This window comes from Sorex araneus, chromosome 4 (genome assembly GCF_027595985.1).
Source record: "Sorex araneus isolate mSorAra2 chromosome 4, mSorAra2.pri, whole genome shotgun sequence".
Lineage (NCBI taxonomy): Eukaryota > Metazoa > Chordata > Mammalia > Eulipotyphla > Soricidae > Sorex > Sorex araneus.
Window position 1 is genome coordinate 167,663,559 of NC_073305.1, and position 23,715 is coordinate 167,687,273.

The following is a 23,715-nucleotide window of genomic DNA, read 5'->3' on the forward strand; positions in this document are numbered from 1 at the left end:
CAGTGACTGACCATCACCTACACAAGTCTCCCAGCAGAGGAATAAAGAGACAGGGGACTTACCAATAGATGGTGAAAATGGCCTAGAATTGTTAGTTTTCTAGAGAACATCCTAGGGGGTTCTAGATAAGGACTACACTTACGTGTGGCTGATCTTTTACAGAGGTAAAGTGTTTCAACAGAGGCAATTCTCTTGGGGGAATAAACTCAAGGAGACACACTGTCTCCCAGGGTCTAAATGAAGAGATTTGCCCAGGGACAACAAGAATTACATTGCTTTTATCTTTCCCAAGCTACTAGTAAATATTAAACAATAAAGTTTACTTTTCATTAATATCTGCATTTATTTGGACGAACACAATAAGAGATACAGTTTCCAAAATTTAGTTCTCTGGGCTCTGAGGGCAAGCAAAGCCTTTTTCATGAATCCCAGACTAAGTCCACAGACTGATTCAGATTGTCTTTCTCCACGGGATTCTGTTTCTTAAGTCATAGTGCATATAAAATACTTTTATGCTTCTGGACTGTCCCATTTCAATGCCATGGTAGCTTTGCCACTGGCCCTGGGTCCATACCAGATGATGGGCCCTCCCTTTGTAGGGTGTTAGGAACTATGGCAACCAAAGCACGAGTCAAGTATTTATGACAGATACCCAGGAGTAGATATATTTCAGAGTCAATCAACTATAAAATATGAGGAGCATAGCATGGATGGTCTTTCTGTGTTTAAGCAAATACTGGACTGTAGTAAAATATGAAAAGCTTATATGGGAAATTACAAAGCAAATAATTCACAACAAATACAAATTCCGGAGTAACCTAAAAGTTTGTCTTATAAGTAACTACCTCGACTTGGGGAATTGTGACCAAGAGAGGTAAAGTACAAAGGAAAGGTTAAAGATAAACCCAGGGAATTAATAGTGCTCCTAAAAGCTCTGTAAGCTTCTCTTGGGGGAGGAAACGCGGGGCAATTCACTGATGAAACTTAAAGCACTTAGGGTTAGAATACCACACTGTATAGCTTACTCATATTAGAAAAGTATAAAGGACTTAACAATCAGTGAATAACACTGACAATTTATGAGTAATTGAAGTTCCCAGTCAAAGGCCAAGTCCATGTATTTGGTCAACCATTTTGATATTTGGCACCATATATAGTAGCACTGTAGCATTGTCGTTCCGTTGTTCATCTATTTGCTTAAGCAGGCACCAGTAGTGTCTCCATTGTGAGACTTGTTACTGTTTTTGCCATATCGAATATGCCATGGGTAGCTTGCCAGGCTCTGCCATGTGGGCAGGATACTCTCGGTAGCTTGCCGGGCTCTCCAAGAGGGATTGAGGCATCAAACCCGGGTCGGCTGCATGCAAGGCAAAAGCTATAGCTCCAGTCCACCATATATAGTACAAAAAGAAATAAACCCTGAGCACAACTTTTCATGGCTGAAACTCCTTGCACGTGAAAAGCAGTAAAAATTTTGGAAATTAAAAGTCTACATAATGAAATAAAAATGACCCAAATTCAGTCAAAAAAAAAAGATAACCATGGCATAAAGTCAGTTAGTTCAAAACACTATTGTTGACAGAATTATTTCAATTGAGAAGCACTTAAGGGTCTACCATAGGGCCTGGGGGCTATTTTAGTTTTCAAGGGCACATGATTTTCCCCTAAAATGTCATGTGCCCCACCTTAACTCTTGTCACAGGAAGTGCTAAAAAAAACAAATCACCTCTGGAGTGACCCTTATGGACCCAAACACAGTTGGGCCAGAGCATCACAGCATTGAGTGGCCTTAGCAATGAACAAACCCAACATGGTTAACAAACTAATAGTAATGATGTTTAGGAACCCAGAGCATAGCTTGGGAATTCGCCTGAGAATACGATAAAAATCTAGGGGCTAGAGTGATAGTACTGTGGGTCGGGTGCTTGCCTTGCGTGCGGCCAACCCATGTTCCATCCTATATGGTCCTCAGAGCATGACCACAAGTAATTTCTGAGTGCAAAACCAGAGACAACCCCTGAACAGTGCTAGGTGTATCCCAACATGACCCTCCCAAAAAGGTCTATTACGTAGTAGAAACAGAACATAAGCCGGAATATTCACTGTCACTGTCATCCCATTGCTCAATTTGCTCGAGGGGGCACCAGTAACATTTCCATTGTGAGACTTGCTGTTACGTTTTTTTTTTTTTTTTGGCATATTGAATACTCCACGAGCAGCTTGCCAGGCTCTGTTGTGCAGGTGGGATATTCTCAGTAGCTTGCCGGTGTCTCCGAGAGGGGAAAGCAGAATGTTAGCATTGCAAAAGGAACTATTAAGACAAATCTTATCACCTCAAAAAGATGAAAGGGGGCCGGGAGCAATAGTACAGCGGGTAGGGCGTTTGCCTTGCACACGGCCGACCCCGGTTTGATTCCCAGCATCCTATATGGTCGTCTGAGCACTGCCAGGGGTGATGCCTGAGTGCAGAGCCAGGAGTAATCCCTGTGCATTGCCAGATGTGACCCAAAAAGAAAAAATAAAAAAGATGAAAGGGACTGTTATACACAACTGTGTACCAACATATTGATTAACTTTAGTTAAATGAAGAAATTCTGTATTAATCACAGTTAGTCACAACTGACTAAAGAACAGAAAATCCAAAGGATACTTTAACTATAAAAGTAAACTTTATTATTATTATTATTATTATTATTATTATTATTATTTTAAGTACTATAGCTTACAGTGCTGCTAGTGGTAGGGTTTCCTGAATAAAATATTCCAGGACCACAAAACCTCACCTTCAGCATCTACTTTCCTCCACCGTTATTCCTGATACCACTCCATTCTATCTCCCCTTCCCCAAATATCCCACCCACCATGGTGATGAGCTTCCTAATTAAGGCAGATCTTTAAGAATTTCTCTTTATAATCTGCAGATAGTCTAGATGTTAGTGCACATGCCTTTGCACGTGTCACACCTAGATATGATCCCTGATACAACATGGCCTCTCTAACTTCATTAAGTGCAGTTCCTAAACCCTGCTTGTTCAGGGCCCCATGTAACCTGGTGGTTCCCTTCACTACAGTGCCAGAGCAATATTGCATCCTTCAACTCTATTACTGAACAGCTGATGTGCTTTGCCAAATATCACTCTTAGTGGGCCTCGGGTCTCTGAGCTTTGTGTGGAAGCCCTCCTTTCTTCCTATACAAAGGAAATTTCACACAGACAATTATAAGCTAATAATACATCATTGAATTGAACAAACTATTTATGAATGAAATGATACCAACTTTATATTGATTCAAAAATTAGATGAAGTAAATCTATGAAGTAAAGCTATGAGAAAACCAGCTGACTGTGACTCCAGAAGAAAAAGAAAATTAAATTTTTAGACACACCCCCATGAATATTGAAAAACATTGCTAATTTATCAGCAAATAAAAGGTACTAGCATGCAAAAAAATGTCTCTGTATAAAATTGAGTAAATTTTAGTAATACAAGTAATTCTCATGATCAAAAGTCATCGCAAGACAAAATTTGGGAAGGAAACACTATGATCATCTTATTCAATTAAAAAAATTTCAAAATTGACAATTTAATTAAAAAATCCCCACTATTAAACAAAAGCATCATTTAGAGAAATAGAAAAATATTCAGAATTAGAACTGAGCCACAGAAAAACCCTAATAACCAAATAATATAAGGAAAATAATAATGGCCATAGTTAGCTTTTCAACTTCAAACTATACTTCTAGAATATAGTAATGAGATTAAACAACATTGTAAAAAATACACACTCAGAAATGAATAAAATAGAAGTTACATCACAGGATTAAATGCTCAGATAAAAATATGGTGAGTTAATTTGTGTCAAAGAGACCGAAAGCATGAAATAGAGAGTGGAAGTCTTCAATAAGTGGTGCTGGAAAATACAGTTAGCTCAAGAAAAAGAATCAGCTATCAACAACCCACACCATTCACAAAAGTCAGCTATAAATGAATTAAAGACATATGCTATATCTGAAGCCAGAAAATAAATATAAGTAGTCAATGAGAAAATATCCATAACATTGGAGTATGAAAATCAGAACAAAAAACAAAAGCAAGATAAAATCCAAGCAAGAACACTTGTTATGATGAGCAGACACAGATGCTCAAATAAATTGTGGACACAATATAGGATTCTATCTTATAAGAAGGTAACAAACCTAATTCATAATTTTAAAAAGACTATTATTTTCCAATGCTGTTCTGAAAATAAAACTTGTCCGTGCATGTTCTAATACCTAATTGTAGTGTGAATTACATAATATCATATATAGAAATACTATAAAGTTCTGTTCATTTTCACCTATTTGTAGTCAAAGAAGTAGAAGACAGGGAAAATAAAGGAAGATAGTTTAATACTGAAGATTTATATTATGTAATATGTATATGCAGTTATACAATGGTTTCAACTTTAAGTCTATGGGCAGATACTGTTTTAAGACAATGAACCTAAAATGCTATCACTCCAGCTCCAGCAAATCAATGAGCAACAGGATGACAGAGATACAATGATACAGTGAAGCTAAAATAGATTGTCAATAAACTTCCAATAATAGACACTAAAAATACACATGTGCACAAATTCTGAGAAACTCTTGCTCTTTTTAGTGAAGATTATAAAAGGTTTTTGTCTTTAATATTTAAAGCTGCGAAATGGAAAGAACTGTCACATATTTTAGAGTGCAATATAACTCTTTAAATATTGACTGCAAATACTATTTCATGTTCTGCTGTTATTTTATATTTTATTTTTCTTACTGCTTATAAATGAAAAACTTCATAAAAATTATATAAACTACCAAATTTTTAAAAGTGTATGCTGCTAATGATTACAATGTGCCTAATTAAAATTCACCTCAAAATTGTCTCAATTTTGATTTTTCCAAGGGAACCAGATTATAGTGAAAATTTGAAAAAAAAAAAAAGAATAGAAAGCTCTATCTGTGACTAAATAGAACACCAAAGTAATTTCCAGGCACTCCTTCCTGATAATTCTCCCTTATTATTCAGAGTATGAAAGGATGTATTTCTTGGCTAGCACTTCTTTTGAATGCCAACGGAATGTGAACAATGTGTCCTTCCAAGGTTTGAATGAAATAATAAGACCAATTTTATTAAGTGGGATAAATCAATCACAGTCAAACTGGGCCCTGTGCTTGCTGTCTTCAGATGTTCATCTCAGCTTAGGTAGTTTATATTCTGTGTCCTACATATAAGAGGAAGAACAGTATCAAAAAGCAATGTGGTTAAGTTCATTTTCTATCAAAGTTGTCATAGGACAAAACTTCCTTTCTCTCATCTAGTCTTTGGTCAGTACCCCAGTATACCATTGCACTGCTATAAACTCCTTACTATGATCGCTGCCAAAGCTTCTTTAGGTCCACTTACTCTCTAGGCTACATAAGACACATGTTTCAATGTTTCCTTCCTGATATTTTTTTTAACACAATACTAAACACTGCAAAAGGCAATTCTTGGTTCAGGACACTCAAATTATCTTCTTTACATTTACAAGTTGCCTCATTGACATTGAAATTTGTGTTTTTTTTGAAATTCAAAGAAAAAAACAGTATTTTTTAATTTTAAGGTTTGTATACCACTCTTTCTTTGAGGCATTATATAGGAAATATTCTATGTGGTTGATAAAATAACTATGTACACAATAAATGAATGTGGATATAACATCACAACGACGCATGCATAACAAAATCTATCATGTACATGTGTGAATATATATAAATGCTTGCATAAATATACATTATATATATATCATCATCATCATCATTCCGTTGATCATCGAATTTCTCGAATGCACTCAGTAACATCTTTATTTGTCCTAGCCCTGAGATTTTAGAAGCCTCTCTCTACTCCTCTTTCCCAAGGATGCTGCATTGGAGGCTCTTTCAGGGTCAAGGGAATGAGTCCCAGCTTGTTTCTGGTTTTGGCATATGAAGACACCGTGGGGAGTTTTCGAGGCTCTCCTATGTGGGCAGGAAACTCCCAGTAGTTTACCAGTTTCTCCAGAGGGAGAAGTAGGATATAAGATATTGAGAAGCCACTTTACTTCCAGGAGATTGTTTTTGATGGGATTACACGGTGCCAGGGGCAGTCCTTGGGCATGACCGCCTAGCTACTGGAAAATGGGAAATCTGGGCTGAAGAGGCCAAGTCCCGATCCAAGCAGGCTTGGAGGTCTCAGCCCCAGGTCCCACACACTTGGGTTCCTCTGCCAGTACCTTCATGCATGAGGCTCGTCAGAACGTGTGGAGAGGGGCCTTGAGTATGACTGTGGCTAGGTCCGGAGGTCTTTGGCCATGGGAGCGCTGCTTGGGGCAGGGAGAGAAGCTGGAATCCACGCCCTCCAAGGGGCCCCAGGGAAGACAGCTAGGTGCACGGGCCAGAGACATATATATATATATATATATACATATATATATATATATACATATATATATATACACGCATATATATATCTGAGATATATATAATCTCAAAATGCATCAACCAACTCAAATTCTCTGAGCTAATCATAATAGATTAATATCCCAGGAGTTTCCCACATAGCCCTCAAATTATATTTCTTCAATAAACTATAAAACCCTAATCTTAGTTAAATATGCCAATTGATTTTCTGATTTTGTAGTGTTTATGCACTTGTTCCCATACTCGGAATGCTTTCCAATTAGATTTGCTAAAAAAACCTCATATTATTCTTTACATCGAAAAGAAAAATATTCAAACAAATTCTTTTTGACCATTATACCTTTTATATTTTTCCTCCAAGCATTGAACTATTCATAAGGAATTGCATTTAAAGAAAAGGAAACTTAAATGAAATTGAAGTGAATCTGAAAGAATATGAGGTCATGATATCAATTTGTTTGATAAAAGAGTTGCATTTAAAATAACAAAGAAACATAAGTATCTATTTCAGTTTAACTTAAGTATCTGTAGAACTTCAGAGATGCAGATTAGTTTTTCCTTCAACTGGTTTTGAAAACAATGGAATTCTAATAAAGACATTTTGATGAAGTTGGCAATGTTTCAACATTATTTTTTTAAGTCTCTCATCATATACATGTGTATTGGCTCTTGTCTCTTGGTGAAGAGCTAACCAAGGTGTATTTAACCTAACCAGATAATGGGCACTTGGGCTAAAATGTTCTCAACTTCCTTCTAAAGTTCTGTGCATATAAACTGCTCTCATAAAAACTTACTTGTGTTTTACTGTGTTCCCTATATCCTTGAAAAGTGGTTATATATTTACAGCAATAACTAAAAAATGCTGTAAGTTGATATCAAAAGCAGGCATAAATCTGTAATGTATTAAATGCATCAGGTTAATTTTTAGTAACAAATATGGCAATGAGTAGGCATATGTAAATGTGAAGTGCAAACCATAGGTGCATTTAACAGTCCATGATAAAATATACACTAAAGAGCATAAATATATTTGATTGAATGAATTTTCTAATGAAGGTATTATACTATTTAGTTTAAAATGTAGAGTGAGTTTAGATCTTTCCTGTGATCAAGAGCTATCTGAGAAACAGATTTTTATTTATAGTGAAATAAATAGGAGACATTTTTATGTAAGTATGAAATAAGTAGCAGACATTTTTGGGGTTTAGAAATTCTTCACTCAGTGACATGGCTCCATAAAGACAAAATCTTATAAATTACAGGATAATTTCATTCAGAGTTCCTGTTTATTACACCAGGGCCAACATACTGAATATAATCTTTAGGAAAACAATAGCAATCTGTCCTGTCTTATGAATAGATGGGAAAGCGGGTCAGGAGCAATTTACTAATTCACTCAGCAGTAAAGATAATTACTGTTTTAATGATAATGTACTACAGGCTGATCTAATTGGTTCATGCTTCATGTTAAACTGTTCTAGCTTAATAAATGCAAGAATATTATATTTACTTTGCTGGTTCTAAAAGCACATGATAACTGAAAATTGACCTTTACATGATCTCCTGTGCAGTTCTGTCCTATTTGTTTTGGGTTATTGGAAGCTTTGAATAGTTTTTGCTGAAATATGTACTTCTATTATATATTTTCATAGGTCCTCATTTCCTTTCTGTTGTACCCATTTGGGACAGAAAGAATACATTAAGAAAAAGCTGGACTCAAAAAGCACACACCAGAAAATTAAATGAAGAGGACTGTTTAAATTATGTCAATTAGAGAAATAGGGTAAGAAGAACTTTTTAGTTTCTTCAATGAGAAACATTTTCTGCAGAAATAATGAATTCCGTTGATCTATCCTTTACATTTAAAGTAAGTGATATTGTGGCATAATTCCTATTAGTATATTAATGGCATAAAATGTCAGGCTTAAAGCATGTTGATTAAATTTAAATCAGTACCCTTTGGGCCATAAATATGTTGTGGGAGGTAAAACACTTGTACCTGAGTACTAGTGGTTGTTCCCCCATAAAACAAAACAAAAAACTTCAGAGTACTGAGTAGAAAGAACATAATGGGATTTGCCATTTAATAAGGAGAATGATGCCAGTCGACAAAATATTCTAATGGTAACAGTTTTGATTTTGCATGTAATTTAGGGAAACTTTAGAGTCATTATAATTTTTCAACGGATTTCTATAATCTAGGTCATTCTTCAAAGTACAGCAGATTTCTGGAGCGAAAGTAAAATTCTGTTTTATTTCAACTACTTACTTCAATTCTATTGCATCATTAATTTATAGAATGGAAATAAGTAAATTTCTAAGGTCAATCCTGCTAAGTGCAGTGCACATGATTCTCAGATTGACTAGATTTATGGGGAAGAAAGAGATAAAGTCAACATTTTTTTACATACACTAAAATGAATGGAGAACATTCAGCAGAGCTTAAAGTTAACAAGGATTCATTTATTCATCTTTGAGCCATCTTGATGAATTCAATAACTATTTATTGATTGCCATATGCTGCATTCTGAAAATAGAGGAGGGATAAATTCAAACTCTGTTCATGCACATTTCAGTCAAGTATCAAATAAATAAATAAATAAATTACAAGCATAAAGGAGATGATGAAGTTCTAAACTTTGCGTTTTGACTATGTAAACTTTCTGATTCATCTACTAGTAATTAATTCATCATTTTATATGATATTTAGATTAGCTCATAAGTGGAAACATATATTTCCTTAACTTCAACAGGCCTGTTGTACCTGGCCCTAAATGTATTTCACCTAACACTCTTTCTTGTTTCTAGCCCAGAGGACAAATAGCCCTCCCTTACTTGTAATTCAGGAAAATTGTCTTCATGATCCCAGAGGCAGAACCTCTAGCTGCAATTTACCTTTTACTTAATTAGAGTATTACATTCTTCAATCTCAGTGAGTGAGAGTGAACATGCAAGCCACATGGATCTGAGAATTGCTTCATTAGCTGGCCTGAGATTCCTTTTCTTTTCTGCTAATCACCAGGTATTCAAAAGGGATAGATTTTGAGTAAACGTGACACTGTAACTGAAAACTGTGATGAGACTAGAGCCAAGTCACTAAAACAGAGGATATATCTGAGCCAAGATATGGAGAAAATGATCCCGACATTATTATTTAAGTACCTTTATCCTTCCAAGACTAAAACTAAACTATTTTCCTTTGTGCTTTCTTTCTTCATTTTGTGATATCACAGAGATTTCATGAAAATAATATGAAGTAAATACTAGACATAAAACTGTTGTCAACTCTGGAATGTATTATAAGTAGATTTCCAGAAACTGTGGGTTTGAAATCTACAGTACAATCAAGGTATGTTAACTAATCAAATAATAATTTCAAAAAGCTGTGTAACTTTGTGACACTTTTCCTAATAGTTAAATCTAAATGGAATTTTTTGATTCAAGGAAACAAGACAAAGCAAAGCAAAACAAAACGCAAACCAAAGCACAAGCGACTGGCTTACAATTTGAGAGATGAGACAACCCCTTTGTTACAATGTTGTTACATATTCTCAATTGAGACTCAAACAGGACAAAAGCTTTAAAAAATCATGGAACTGTTAAGGATACAAGACGCTCCCTAAAAAGGACAGTGGAGACTGCATCCTAGAGATCTTCATTTCTGACCATCATATTTTCCCTTTTTACTGTATTAAAAAACATCTCTAGGGGCTGAAGAGATACTGCAGTGGGTTGGGTGCCTGCCTTGCATGGAGTGCCTGGAGTGACCCTCCTTCAACATTGGGCTCCAAGTATGCTCTGCCAGAAGTGATCCCAGAGAGCAGAGCCTGGAGTAAGCCCTGATTACCAAGCCCCCTTCCCAGAATGCTAGTAATAAACACTCCTAATGAAAATCACCCAACATTTTAAAATTTTCGGTTACATGCAGCAGTGCACAGAGCTTGCTTCCCCAACTTCTGTGCCCAAGGATGGCTCCTGCAGTGCTCAGAAGACCATACATGGGGTTGGTGTTGTAGTAGAGCAGGTAGGGCATTTGTCTTGCACTGGAGACCTGGGTTCCACCCAACACTCCATATATGACCCCTGAGGCTGCCAGGAGTGATCCTTGAGTGCAGTCTAGGAATTAGCTCTGAGAAGTGCTGGGTGTGGCCCCCCAAAAAATCCGAACTCACCACACACACACACACACACACACACACACACACACACAATCATATGCAGTGTGGGAGATGGAATCAAATGCAACCATTTTAAGCAAAAGAACAAAAATCTAAGTGTCAGGTACCTTTCTCATAAATGGGCATCCTCCCTCCCAGACCTCCTCCTTCTCCACTCTCTTCCTCCCCCCTCCCTCCTTCTCTCCCTCCCTCCCTTTCCTTCCCTCCCTTTCTCTCCCTCCCTCCCTCCCTCCCTCCCTCCTTCCCTCCCTCCCTCCCTCCCTCCTCCCTCCCTCCCTCCCTCCCTCCCTCCCTCCTTCCTTCCTTCCTTCCTTCCTTCCTTCCTTCCTTCCTTCCTTCCTTCCTTCCTTCCTTCCTTCCTTCCTTCCTTCCTTCCTTCCTTCCTTCCTTCCTTCCTTCCTTTTTCCTCTTCCCTTTCCTCTTTCACTCATTGTTTACTTTTTCTTAGCTTTAGTTTATGGCAGTTGAAAATACTTAAAGAATTAGAGTTATGTAATGTAATGTGTACTGAGATCTATGATGTCAGATTTGGAGATGTCATAGTGTATTTTCAAAAAAAATTTTTTTCTCATTGGACTTGTTTTTTTCCTTCTGTAATACATGTAATTGGTGAGTGTTTTTAAGTTTCTCTTTCTTAACCATTTCTATATTATATTCTATAATTTGTTTAAAATCTATTTGCTTGTAATATTGGACTACTAATTTCCTAATAACACTTATTTTAGTGTCTTAACCCTCCTTTCTCTGACCTTATGTTATTAATTCAATTTATTGTCTTCAAAATTATTATTTTTTAATTACATAGTTTCTGAAATTTAGTAAACCCTGAAGTTCTAGGTCTTATTAATATAAAAGATGATTATAGTAATGCTAGTTTGGTCGTGTACATATTATGGTTATATCTATCCCAAGAGGTTACCAATCTGTATTTAAATTATAAATTAATAATTGAAACAATCAAATTCTGCTCTTTGAAGATTAGCTTCCAGGAACTCTAGTTTCCTAAATGTTATCCTTGTATCTGAACTTACCTTATATCTGAATTATTGCTTCTTATGAAGGTGTCACTCTATAATCTTTAATTTGCACGTTTTAGATTATTTTTCTTGTTCTATTTTTGCCACCTGATGTCACATTAGTATTACTATATGCAGATTCAAGTTTCGCTATATTTTATTAACCCTGCCTTTTACAGTTCTTCTTGATTCTGATTTATTTAAAAAAGTTTATTAAAGTAATGATTTACAAAGTAACTGATACTTGCTGAGCTTTAGGCATACAATAATTCAACACCAATAGCTCCACCAGTGTCAACTTCCCTCCATCAATGTTCCCAAATTTCTTTCCCATCCCAACCCTTATTCCTCCCTGCCTATCAAATTGACAAACACATTAAATTTTCATTGACTGCAGCTTAGATATCATGTTTTCAGTACTGTTGAATCTGTGTTTGGGGCATATGGTTATACCTCTCACTCATATAACTGGTATAACCGAAGCCCTAATACCTGTTAACACATTACTTCTTGTTCTCTTCTTCCCCCCGTTGATATTTTTATTTCTCTTTTTGTCTCCTTTCTAAATACTGGGGTCAAGGATGATCTAAGCATCCCTGTTTTGCTACAGTACATTTTCTCATCCAATATACTCTCTCATCTATATTCTACAGATAAATGAGATCATCTTGTGTTTATCTTTCTTCTAGCTCAAAATATCTTCCAGTTCTAACAACATTGCAGCACATTGCATGAATACTATAAGCTGCATAGTATTCCATTCTGTATATATACTACATCTTCATAGTCCATTGATCTGTCATTGAGCACCAAGCTTGATCCCATATGTTAACTATTGTACTGAGTGCAATAGTGAATAATGGTGTACATATATCCTTTTGAGAGAGTGCTTTTATGCCTCAAGGTGGAATTGCTGGGCCATATGTCAGTTTAATTCTAAATTTACTGAGAACTCTCCATACTGTTTTCCACAGGGACTGTACCGGACAACATGCCCAACAAACAAAGAGTTCCTTTTTCACCATATCCTGGCAATCACAGAATGTTCTATGATTTTTGATTTGTCATTCTCTATGGTGTGAGATGTTATCTCATTGTCCTTTATTTAGATATATCTGATAAGTGTTGCTGAAAATTTTTTTCTTTATGTGCACACTGGCCATTCCATATCTCTTTCCCAAAAAAAGTGTTTATTCATTCCTTCTCCCCATTTGTTTATAAGGTTTTCAAGTATCTTTTTGTTGATCTTTGTGACTATCTTATATATCCTGGATATCAGACACTTGTCTGATGTGTTGAATACAAATATCTGCCCCCCCCCATTCAGTTGTTTAGTTTTAGCCTGTGTTTAATGGCTTCTTTTTGTTGCATACCAGATTTTACTAGTTCTGGAACAATGTTGTGCATAATATATCTTTCAATTTTAATTTTCCTGCTGTTGTTTCTCATGATTACGTTGATGTTAATATTCCTGTGGAGAGATTTGCAGTATTACCTCTTGCATTCTACTTTCACGAGCATAGTAAAATATCCACTTTAAACTCTTGATGACATCGTCCTCATCTAGAGAAAATTCATGCTTTGTTTTGGAAGATAATGTCTTGGCAATAAATACCTAATATAGTATGCCACTAGTTGGTCTGACACTGAATGCAACACTTATAAGAACTAATTTACTTTGGGTTCATATTACATTTAGATCTAATCCTTAAATTTTCTAATAGAAAATCTAGGATGTCTATAGACTATTCACCAATTTGCCTATTCCTGAATTCTTGTTTCTTTTTTTTTTTTCTTTATTCACAGTGAGATCATGGGACACTTTGTTCTGCTTCCCCCAGCTGGACTCTACCTTACTTTAAATTATTTTTTATAACTCTGCTCTTTGCAATTTAAATACTCACCATATGTCACAGGGGGAATTGGCAAAGTTCCTGAACCAATTCCCTACACTTCCATTTTCATAAAGATCATGGGTCCCTCACATTCTTGGCTGCTGTGGTATCCCTGAACTCCATTTTTGATTCTCCAGTCCTGTGAGACAGCCAGAATTGGAGTTGGCTGATTTCCTATGGGTAGAACCTATCATTCTTGGCCTTTGGCTAGAAATTGTGCCAAGATCTGGTGAAAGCATAGACAGAATCAGATGCAGAGTTTTCTCTTTGGGGGATCTTGGCCACTTGAGTCTTGTTTACTTCAGCAGTTTTATAACATCTTAAAAATATTTTTGGCACATAATCTTGTTTTTTTACCCTTCTCTTTGTTATTGTAACAAACATAGGTTTCTTGCAAGCTAGATTAAGGAATTTTGGATTCCCATGTTTTCTTTTTTATTTTAAAGAAGTTTTATATAAAAATGTGAATTTAATAAGGTAATAAAAACAAATATTTTCATTTTTGAAACAAAAAAATCTTATAAAAACTTAGACTTCATTCTTATGAATATAGGACACTAAAAATAATACAGATAAACTTAAAAACTATTAAACGTTAAAAACTCATTATAGGCATTATCTTCTTTTTAGAAGAAATTATACCATGGAACTCAATATAAAATTTCACTTCAGATAAAATTTGTCTCTGAATTTATTTTTGATATTTATCTTGAATCCCCATAGTGCAACGTGGAAAATTTTAAAATTTTTTCCCAGCAACTTATCTAGTATGAGTGCCTGATCAGTAAAAGATTTTGAGGATGATTGTGAGTCTTAAGTCATGTCTAAGGCATTAAGCCTTAAACAAAAACTAATGCCGTACTTAAATTAAATATTTTTAGTCTTAAAATTAATAATTTTGACTTGTTAATATTTATCTTGTAAAGTTCTTTGGCTTATTAAAGTCATGATATTTTTCTAATACTAGCATTTCCCTTAACGAGGTAATTTAGGAAGAGACTCATAAATAATCGACATATAAAATCAACAACAAATATACACATATATACAGATGTTTATATGTATATACAAACATATATGAAAACTTACAATGAAGTCTGTTTTTATATTTTTTTATACCAGTATTAAAACAAAAAAGTATTTATTACTTTACTTAACTCACATTTTTATACAAATATAAATATACACACATATGTACATTATATATTTTTGTATAATGGAGCGATAGCACAGTGGTTGGGCGGTCGCCTTTCACACCGCTGACCTGAGTTCGATTCCTCCGCCCCTCTTGGAGAGCCCGGCAAGCTACAGAGAGTATCGAGCCCGCGCGGCAGAGCCTGGCAAGCTACCCATGCATATTGGATATGCCAAAAACAGTAACAATAAGTCTCTCAAAGAAAGACGTTACTGGTGCCCGCTAGAACAAATACAGGAGCAACAGGATGATGAGTGCAAGTCACTTGACTTACCCCCTGCTCTGTTTTCCCAGCCCATACAAAGAAATCAAATTCCTGAATAAAAATAGCTTTTCTAAAGCAGTATTGTCTACAAATTAGACAATAAATGAAAAGGGAAATTTGGAAAATCAATTTAAGTGGAGTACAATATTTATTAAAGGCACACAAACAGGATTATTTTCGTACAGAAAAAATGCAAACAATGATGCAAGGCTATTTTAATAAATTTTGACGTTCAGATTATAGCATTTTCTTTAGGCGTTCAGATATGGAAATGATTACACAAATGTATTAAAATAGAGAATGAATATAGAAAAATGCCAATGTAGTATAACTTTGTTAAATTAAAAACAAAGCTCTTTTCTATAAACCCCTGATTTCGAACATGAATAGTGCATTTGAACTGAATCCATCATCTTTACGCGAGTTTTCTATAAATTGTTATCTAAACTTAGAATCTATAATATAACCTCAGAATCTATAATACAGTCTTCTAAATACATATCCTCTTCCTTGTGATTTCCTTAACACCGTTTTATGATAAGAATTTAGAAGATAGCACACATGATAAAAATGACTTAATATTGTTTATGGTATAAGTAAAGTTTCCTGTCAATAGCAAGCTTTTAGTATTTAAGTCTGGAGGAAGTCAGATGATACATGGATTTTCACTTGTGTCAGCAATCAGCTACATTTTGTTTATACCAATATGTATTTTCTGACGGGTCGGCGAGCAGAGACGGGTCAGGGGCTCTCCCAGAGCCTCTCAGTGGGGGAGGCAGAGAAACTATTTAGAAACCTTGAATCTTAAGCTAAATCATTGTCCGAAGTATGTTCTAGAAGATGCGCTCTTAACCTTTCCCCCAGGCATGTAAACATTCCCTTTCACTGGCTTCCTTATCAAAGGAAGAAAGATGTGTGACCTCCTACTAAACTCCTCCTAGCTGCTTTGGTTTCATCAGCACCCTTTGCAGTCTTTGTCCGGACAGGTCTGGTGGGAAGATGCTGGGAGAGATGCTAGCAGGCCCACAAGGCCAGCCTTGCAGTGTGGGCAGGCTGATGTCTGGGTCCAGATCTGCGGTCCCTGTTTATCAAGCACCCAGTGGCGTGTGTGCCCATGTCACACACCCCTGCACACGTTCTCTTTCAGGGCCCGCCTGGTGCTGCCTGGCTTAGGCAAAGAAGACGGGGGAAACGTTTAAAATCCCTGAGGCTGGGAGTGTGGGGGTGCCTGAGGCCTCGGTTTGAAGTCCACTGAGTGCAGTGACCTGACCAGCATGTGGGAACCCAAAACTGGGAACTGAGTCTGTAGTTTTTCTCTTCTCTGCCGTTGGTTCTGAGATCTTTGTGATGTCTCATGCACTAGTTGTAAATGCAGATCCCAGGACCTTTGCACGGGATTTCCTCATCCCTCCCCTCCCCCCAGTGAGATCCAGACATTGAGACAGTGTGAGGGGAGTGTTTCCAGCACTTTTGTTGCTCCGTTGCTCCCTCACGGTGCTTCAGAGCTTCTCCCCACTCCCCTTCCCTGAGCCTGCCAAGACTGTGTGTTCTCCAAGACCACGGTTTGGTTGTCTCTTGGGATAGGGATTGGGTGCTCTAGCTGCTCCCGGCTCTGTGCTCAGGGGACCCTATTGGTCTGTGGTCAGCTGCTTGCAAGGCAAGCACCTTGACCCCTGTGCTATCTCACTGGCCCACATTATTTTTTTTTTTTAAGAATATTTCTCAGAGCCTGGCAAGCTCCTCTAGGCATATTCGATATTCCAAATACAGTAACAATAACGGGTCCCATCCCCCTGACCCTGGAAGAGCCTCCAATATGGTAACATTTGGAAGGACGAGTAAGGAGAGGCTGCTAAAATCTCAGGGCTGGGATGAATGGAGACGTTACTGGCGCCCACTGGAGCAAATTGATGAACAACAGGATGACTGTGATACAGTGATACAGTGATTTCTCATTTACTTACCTATGTTTCAAAAATATATAAGTATTTTTACACCTATCTGACAAAGAATATATTTATGTTTTAGAAAAAGAAACTTTAATCAAACACATTGATTACATATGATTAGATTGTAAACCATGTTAGTAATATCAAAAAGATACTTAAATGAATAATGCCCTTTTGTGTCCTATGTAGCTATGATTTATAAGTTATTTGTACAATAGTTGTTCTTAAGAGGTCCTAGCTTTTCAATTTTTACTTCATTATGAATGAATATCAACATTTTTTAACCTATTAGCAAATTACATTTGTCTTTCACTGACAAAGTTTTCAGCTTTTTTGTGGCTCTTATTTTAAATTATAGCTACTGATATATTTATTGAGGTTTTTTCTATAGACTTTTTTTTTCCATAATGGAATAAAAGATTATTCTTTGCTTAAATCTTGCTACCCCAAAGTGTTGCTCTTACTTATATATATATTGAATAATAAAATTTTGAATAGTGTCTTTGGAGTTGACATTGTATTTAAAATTTAGTTTAAACTTTAAAACTCAATAATTATCATTGATAATAGTTAGAGATATATTTTATTTTACCTTATAATAATAATTATAATATATACAGAGAAGATCATTTGAGTAGTATATGTGGACTCAGACAAGCTATTTACTGCTATATTATATTCTAATAAATTAATTTTATATTTGATTTTACTAGTTAATATGTCTATATCCTTTTAAATGTCTATATCCTTTTAATATAAAGGATATATTTATATCCTTTATAAATATCACATTACATTATTTTATACTTTTAATAAAAGTATAAATATTATGAGACAAGAAATTCCATTTCCTTCAATTTTTTTTTCCTCAAAAAGCAAGCATAGTCTTAAAAGCAGTAGACAATGATGAGGGATAGTACAAGTGCTAGAATATAACTGTAATCCGTCAGTCCTGAGTTTGATCATCTATAGTATATGTAGAGTCCTTGAGTGAATGTACTCCCTGAAAAAAATTAGTAGGTATTTGGCATATTTTCCCTGATATTAATTAAAAGCTAAAATAAGTGAGTATATCAGCATTCTTGTAAAAACTCTTCTAAATGAAGTGAGTAGATGCATTTATTTTTGTAAACAGAGATTCTACTTGAAATTATTTGAAAATTCACACTGGAATTCTGTAATAATTTTTAAAATATGAAACCACCACCTTAGCTATGAAAGAAAAATCTAAACCATAATAATAACTGTTCTGGTATGAAAAAAATCAATGAATCAATTGTTTTCCTACTCATTCCTTTCTGAGTTTGATTTCAGTATAAGTCAAATGATAAGATTTCCTGTGAAAAACATCATTTTCCTGTTGTTTTAAGCATTTTCTCTCTCTCCACTGTGCTATGAGAGTATTGTGAAGAGTGTAAATGATTTTCATTTTTAACCAAGGAAAATAATCTTTCTCTTGTTATTTGCAGTGTTTGTATAGGTATTACTAAAAATATGTGCAGGAAAGTGTAGTTAGAAAAACAATAAGAAGAGGAAAATTCTTTATCCTAAATGTAGTAAAGTAACACATTGAATCAAAAGGTCATGTTTCCTAATAATGTATATATTAAATTAAGCAATGTGATCATTTATTTTTAAGAAAAATTTTGTAGGAAATCACTTCGTGCTTTTGCATATGTTAGAAAAAATGTTTCTGACTGACATGTTTAAATAGGAAGTGCTGTGAATTGTTGTTTCTATTAGTGGAAATCAGAAAAATTCAACTGTGATAAATCATTCTACTTACTGTAAATGAGTTGTAATCTTAGAAATGCACAAAGTATGTGCAGGAAATTTTAGATTATTAGTGATTATTAACAATTAGTGAAAACTTAAGATTAGTTGAATAAAAAGATGATGGATACATGCATTAGTGTGTTGTTTCCCCAAATCATTCTTAAATTGTAATTGCTTTACTTTTAATATTCATGAATATTTGCAATATTAGTACTTTTATAACAACAGAACTCTAGTGTTATCTATTTAAAATGCTAATACAAGCCAGAGTTCCATATGCAAAAGTGCACGTTTTGTATTTGCAAGGTTCTATGTTAGACCCCAGACATCAGAGAGAGAAATAGAAAGCAAGAGAAGAATAAATTTTGGAGGATAGAGTGGTGGCTGTTAACTTTTCTGTGCAAAAGTATTTGTAAATGAATAAAATAAGAAAAAGTAAATATGTAGAATATGAAATTATCTAAGCAAATAATTAACTATAATCTGGTTATAATCTAATTTAAAGTCAAATTCCTTGGCATGAATATTTCATGCAAAAACAAACACAATCACAGAAAACACTGAACATTAAAGAAGGGCTTTATTGGTTAGCAAACAACTTATACATGGTGTTGTAGGTTGTAGGGCAAATAGAAGAGCAGGGAAGTATTCTGGCTTTGTGCCAACCAAAAGGGTGATATAAAGAAACAGCAATGTTATCAGGGTAAACCATGGAGAATAGTAAGAAAGTGCAGCTGTGGAAGATAGAAAAACATCCATGTGTAGAGAGATCTTGGTTGAAACAGAAACAATGGACATATGTGTTTGGAATGGAAAAGAGAAAGATAGGCACACTGAGAAGTCTTCTACTGTGCCACCTCCACTGACCAGTTCTATCCAGCCAGGGTCTGAGATCATTATCAGTCCAGAGGAATTTTAAATCTCTGTTTTGATTCAGTTAGAACTGAAAAAATGTTTAAGATGTAGCAGCTCCCAGGAAGGGACTGTCAAATTGCCTAAACCACATACCTGTGGAGAGTTTCCATTCTCAACACCGTAAAGTCCATCTCAGCTTTGACAGTAAAAAGGGAGGTAAAGTTTTATTTATTTAATTCCAAAAGAAAATTGACAGAACGTTAAGTATCTCATTATACTGTGTAAGTATGCTTGGTCAAACCTTGTCATCATAAACTCAGAGGAAACTAATTAGTTGTTTGAAAACTTAATGGAATAGTCAAAGTGAAGATAAAATTTAGCTGAAACTAAGGCTCAGTCATTTTAGCTTATTAGTCAGTAAGTAGAGCATTAACCAAACTTGATTCAGTACTGTGTCTGCTATTCCGTTACATCTTAAGTACATGGTGTTTTTCCTTCCTACAGAACTGCTGTTCAGCACTACAATTGTTCCACATTGATTCTACCTAAAATGTATGCTGCTGAGATCTCCTATGATGAAACTGATTCAATACTGCCACAAGAGTCCGTAATAAATTACAGAATGAAGTTCATAGGAAGAAAAATAAAACAGAAAGAAAGAGTTGGAGGCAAGAGCTGAAAGTGTAGCTTTGGCAGCACATGGTCCCCTGAGAACCAGTGGGAGTCACCCCTGAGCAATGCCTGGGAGTAGCCTCTGAACTTTGCTGGGTGTGCCAAAAACTATAGAAAGAGAGGAAGGAAAAGAGGGAGGGAAGGAGAGAGGGAAGGAGGGAGGGAAGGAGGGAGGGAGGGAGGGAGAGATGGAGGAAAGGAGGGGGGAAGGGAGAAAGGGAAGAGGAAGGGAGAAAGAAAGGGAGGGAGGAAGGGAGGAAGGGAGGGAGGGAGAAAGGGAGAAAGGGAGGGATGGAGGAAAGGAGGGAGGAAGGGAGAAAGGGAGAGAAGGAGGAAGGGAGGGAGGGAAGGTGAGAAGGAGAGAAGGGGGAGAAGAGTGAAGGAGGGAAGAAGAGAAGGAGGGAAGGAGGGAAGGAGAGAAGGCGGGAGAGAGAAAAGGAAGGAAGATGAAAGAAATGCTAATGAGTTTTGAATTGATTCCATTAGCAATGGTCATGGCTGCTTGTACAAAGAGGGAAATGATTGTTATAAAATGGTCTATTAAAATGCCAGGAAATTTCTCAGTAGTTTAAATACTCTTAAATTTTTAAATGCTATACTAGCTAGCAGAGCTCTAGTAGATTGAATTAAGCTTCATTATTGATTCCTCAAGACTTTGTTGGTGTGTTGCCCATTTAAACACATTATCAGATACTTAAAGTGTAATTTATAATGCTTTGAAGAACATTTACTTCATTTAAAATAGCTAATAACATCATTCAAATGAGAGAAGGTGTCAGGGCTTAATAAATGAAAATGCTGAATGCAGACATAATGTCCATTAGAACTGAAGTCAAACAGATTTTTATAACTCCTGAATAAAATATTTTAAATTTAAAACTCTTTTAATAATTGAACTGCTTTCTAAACTATAATTATGAAGAGTCAATTAAATAATTATGGTTACGAACATCAATGACATTATGGAGATATACTAGAAAATAGTCCTGAAACTGTAATGTTCCAACTCATCTGGAACTCTAAAATGGTTTTCTGAGTCAATAGCATTTTAATATGTTTACTTACATTTTTGTATTTGAATACTGGTATTTTCTGTAAATTTCAAGCTTTGTGTAAAAATGACTCATTGGTATCATTCTCTATTTAATTCTTTATATAACACAAATATAGTAAAAAATTATACGTAAATTTAAAAAGAAGACATATTTGAGTGAATATGCATATCAATGTACCCCTTATTCTGAGTCATAATGAGAGGCCTTGCAAAAATTTTCTCTTTATTCCCCAATATCTGAAAGTTGCATTATATAAAATAACTAAAACATTGGTAAATTTTACTTAGAAACTTTAACCTACACTTTCATTGTTCAAGTAGTCTGTAACCTAAATTGACAATCTGCTTCATCAAAATGTCTGGTATCTAAATAATTTCTAAGTGATAAATAATAGTTGTTTTGACACATATTTCTAATCTGGGTATTTTTATATTAATTAATTTATTTACTAATTTATAGATTTGGGGGCCACAACCAGCAGTGCTCAAGATTACTCCTCACTTTGTACTCAAGGATCATTCCTGGTTGGGCTCCTGGAGTGCATATATGATGCAGGGGGTTGAACCCAGGTTGTCTAGAGGCAACAAACACTACCCACTGTAGCATCTCTTCAGCATGAAAACTCTTTAATTTTAAAACAAGACCTGTTGGCAACTCAGGTCCCGATAAATTGTGTGGTGTCCAAGCTAACCATTTTACATAAGGGAATAGAGAATACCCTATTAAAGCAGAATAGCATGATGACAAACTTCTAGTTCGTGCTGATATTAAAAAATATAAAAAAGATTTTTAAAAACACATAATAAACTAATGAAACTTTTCTACCTCTATTCAATGGTAATTAAATTTTCAATCAGTTAAATGTTTCAAATTTAATTAGAAATTAGTTTTAACATTCATACTACATCTTTCTACTTGAGTTAGATTTAATATATTATAGCTTTCTAAATGACAGTTTCTACATAATCAGATTTTACTTCTATAAAATATATATATTTTGAATAGAATATTTCACATATGCATGAATAGATAAATTAATTTTAACAACCATGAAAGACAAATACTTTCTTATGTGAATAGCATACATGGTACATATACCTTTCTACTTTCCATGCATAGTATGTGATTCCTGCTATAATTCCTAGGGATGATATAGTCTACTTAAATTTTGTTATTATATCACAGTTATATTTCAGCATGTCATTTGAAGTAAACCTGGACCACAGGTTGAGATGAGGGCTAGTTCCATGGTGGAGAATAACTTTTAACTAAATTCAGAACTGCTACTTTTTTGTTTGTTTTTAATTTGTGGGCCAAAACTGGCAGTGCTCAGGGTTTCCTACTGGCTCTGTGCTCAGGAGTCACTCTTGGCAGCCTTGGGGTTGTACGTGATACTGAACCCAGGTCAGCTGCCTGCCAGACAAATGCCCTATCTGCCGTACTATTGCTCTGGCCCTTCCAGATGTTACTTTTATTTTGCCAGTTGCCCTGATTGGCCTTTTTTTCTGAACCAGGACCTTTGAGATACCATAGTACATTGATTGCCCATGACTTCTTCATCTCTGGAATGTGATGCTCATTTTTTTTAAATGACAGTGGAATTCATACTATGCTCAGATATTGGTATAATTAGATTTGGTAAAGATTTTAGGAGACAAGATTACAAAAGCATGTGACAATTTCATCATTTTTCCATCTTGTCAGGTGGATATGACATTAATCATATAATTTACATGGTGAGAATACTTTCATTACTTTTTAAATGTTGTATTAATCACGTTTCTACAATGGAAAATAAAGATTCTATTTTTTTTTTTTTTGCTTTTTGGGTCACACCCAGCGATGCTCAGGGGTTACTCCTGGCTTTGCACTCAGGAATTACTCCTGGCGGTGCTTGGGGGACCATATGGGATGCCGGGTATCGAACTCGGGTCGGCCGTGTGCAAGGCAAACGCCCTACCCGCTGTGCTATCGCTCCGGCCCAAAGATTCTATTTTATATATTTTCAGTTGTGCACCCTCTGGAGCAAATTCTTAAATATACCCAACACACAAAGAATAGGGACTAAGTTCAAACTCCTAGAGGGAAGAGGATGATTTTTTAATTTAGTTTAAAAATATGTTCTTTTATTAAATAAATGGATATGCATGATAACCTATACTTATCTTTCTGTATCTGTATTGCAACCATAATTTCCAAAAGGAGAGAGATAGAGAAAGAGAAAAAGAGGAGAGAGAGAGAGAGAGAGAGAGAGAGAGGCAGACAGAGACAGAGAGAAGAAATTGTTTGCCACAGAGTCAGGTGAGTGGTGAGTGGGGAGGGAAACGGATGGGTGGAAACTGAATGGGAGGGAAACAGGACATTTGGGGTGGGAACATGAACAACCATGAACAGTCTTGTT